The sequence below is a fragment of the Lepisma saccharinum genome, chromosome 8 (genome assembly GCF_977018435.1).
Source record: "Lepisma saccharinum chromosome 8, izLepSacc3.1, whole genome shotgun sequence".
In the NCBI taxonomy this organism is placed as follows: domain Eukaryota; kingdom Metazoa; phylum Arthropoda; class Insecta; order Zygentoma; family Lepismatidae; genus Lepisma; species Lepisma saccharinum.
In genome coordinates this window covers 47775046-47778106 of record NC_139236.1, presented here as the reverse complement: position 1 = coordinate 47778106, position 3061 = coordinate 47775046, and the positions used below count along the sequence as shown (strand labels likewise).

The window sequence follows — 3061 nt, the reverse complement described above, 5'->3', positions numbered from 1 at the left end:
TCCTTGGCGCTCGTGGCTTTCTACGGCATGTACCTCATTCCCAACGTCACCGAATACAACATTCTTTACGTGGGAAGCAGGAAGATCACCGTTCCGCCCGGCCAGTACAACCTGACCACGTTGCAGACCCAGTTGTAACCTACAGGGTTTGTCCGGAAAGTAATAGGACTGAGTCGATTTAAAAAAAAAATATTGAGCCAATCGTTACAATTCTTTAAAAACTTTCAAAGTAGTCTCCTTCTGCTTCGATACAGCGCTGCCAGCGCGATTTCCAATCATTGAGGGCGTCACGGAAGGCATTCTCCGGAATAGCCTTTAGAGCCGCGGTGCAAGATGCTTGGATCCCCTCTGTCGTCTCAAAAGATTGCCTCTTTGTCTCTGGATCATACTCAAAGATCCATGACTCGTCACCTGTGTTAACGTTATCCAAAAATTGGGGGTCACTTTCACACATTTTCAAATTTTCTTGGCACACTTCCACTCGCCGCAACTTGGTCGTCAGTAAGCACTTTTGGGACCATCTTCGCGCACACCTTGCGCATGTTCAAATGCTCCGTCACAATGTCATTAACCACAGATTTAGGTAAATGTAACATCTGGGCAATTAAGCGAATACTCAGTAGACGGTCTGAGTTCAAAACTGCGCGCACACGAGTCACATTGTCGGTGTTTGTCGAAGTCGAAGGTCTTCCAGCACGGTCTTCATCGGCGACCTCTTCCCGGCCGTCCGAAAAGGCCTTGTGCCACCGAAACACACCACTTCTTGCTAAAGTATCATCTGGGTAAGCCTGCTTGATCATATCAAACGTCTCTGTCGCAAATTTACCGAGTTTCACACAGAATTTAATCGCGTACCTCTGCTCTAACGAACGCTGCATTTTCGGCTTGCACCACTCACAGAAACACGTCGCGCGAAAAAGCCTGTCCTGACTCTCCGGGTGCTCGGAGACAACTGACTAGCCGCTTGTAGGTTAGGTAGGAACCCCCTCTACCGAATACAGTCAGTGTGCGCGCGCTCCAAAGTACAGTCGCGGCGAAAAAAATTCAGTCCTATTACTTTCCGGACAAACCCTGTAACATGATCCTTTCCGAAAGTTCGGTCACCCATCGCGTGAGGATCACGACCGCCACCGAGGAAGTATACCTCGGATCCATGGTAGAGCTCTTGGGTTTTCCCAAGGACAGCAAGTTGGCACCGGGAATCAATCACGTCGAGTCATCCATCCCCAAATTATTGTCTATAGAAACTTTGAACGTGCACCGTAACCTGGCACAGGGCATGGCCGTGACGACGAATCAGCGGGGACTGACGCACAAGAAAACTGGCATAATCGGTATGTTCAAGCCAAATTCAGAATTCTTGGAGCCGATCCTTTACGAACCGGCCACGCCAATCTTTTTCCGCCTCCAGCACGATAATTTCAGCGAAGTGGAACTGTCCGTCACGAATGAGAGAGGCGAACTCATGGTTTTCGCCGGAGCTACAAGCACCGCCGTGCTGGCAATAGCATGATGAAATAGTCGCGCCGCAATATAATAGCCGGCGGAAATTACTAGTATCGCTGCGCGATGGACGGAATAGAAAGCTACGAACTGCAAACCTTCCCTCCGAACAGGAGAATGTTCGGCAACCTCAACGATCCGAACAAGGATATCGAATTCGACTGTGGCCATCTTTGCCCCACTTTCAGACGTCCATGCCCCTATATTATTATATTTTCACCTAGAAATTTATTTATTTATTTATTTACATAAATGAACCCAACAGGCTGATGCTCAGTTAGAGAATTCATGTTACATAATGGAACAGTGATACGGCTTATAGTAGTGTGATTTGACCTATGACCAGCACGAGAAATGATGAACCCCTCTCAGGCAGATTTGGCTACACTTAAAACTTGCTCAACATGCCCATACGAGCTTTTAGCTCAAGTGTGGAACCCTGTCTAATCCAAGATTTTTGTAAAAATGCCCTGTGAAATGATGAGCCCCCTCAGATTGATTTGTCCACACTTACAAAAGGCACTTCTGTCAGATTGTTGTCCATAAGCTTGTTAAAAATATGCCCCTGTTGGTATTTTTTTGCCCACACCTAAAACTAAGCTACACACACCCACACCCACACACCCACACACACACATATTTACTTCCGGTTTAAGTTCAATTGGATACCAGGTTCAATTTGTTTATCTAATATTAAAACAATGTAATATGCAAAGATCTTTTAGAATTGCTCTGTGACTCTCTCATTTCTTACATCATAAACATATGATTTTTCACCTATGAGAATAACACTACATATGGTGTCATCGGGGAGTGTATCGTGGAATTCACACATAATTTTAATGTTTGTCCTGTCATTAACCACAACTAGTTTCCTTTTTGAAGTGTTGATTACAAACATGGGTCTCTGTGCTTTGAATTCATCTGGTGTGTAATACATGTCAGTATTACCAGTAGTGACCCTTTTGTATGCTGTAAATGCTTCATATAATTTAAGGAAATCATCCTTGGACATGTCTAAATTATAATTTTCTCTAGGGAATACCTCATTTCTGCCATTTTTAAGATATATGTTCTTGATGTTGCAGTTATCAAATCTACTTGAATTTTTTTTCTGATTATTGTGTCTTCCAGTCTGAAACAATACCACCACAAAATCCGGCATGTCATATTGTATACTGGAGAATGAATTTGTAGCATCAATCTCATAATAAGTACCAGCGGCAGGCTTCTGTACACATTGATATGTATAAAATTGTAAAGGAATCTGTGGATTTTTTATTATATCTGCTTTGTATTTAAGAGCATAACTGGCTTCATATTCAACAACTGGGATTCTTAGCTCCATAGTCTGAATAATGCATTTGCCTTCATCAGGTAGGATATTGGGCAGAGCTTCCCCTGTAGAGTTTAATGTGCTGTACCTCATCAAAGCATTATTATCATTGGCAGCTCTTCTAAATGTGATTCTTAAACCACCCTTCCACATAATATCTTTGTAATCTGAGAAGAATCCTGGCAACAGGCGCATAGGGAACAGCACTGTGTGGCTCTTAGA

General features: G+C 43.6%; 1 pseudogene; it reads right to left on the bottom strand.

The window, feature by feature from the left end:
• Window positions 1-446: 446 nt before the first annotated feature.
• LOC145991768 (protein GVQW3 pseudogene) lies at window positions 447-800 on the bottom strand (annotated as a pseudogene).
• Window positions 801-3061: the final 2261 nt, after the last annotated feature.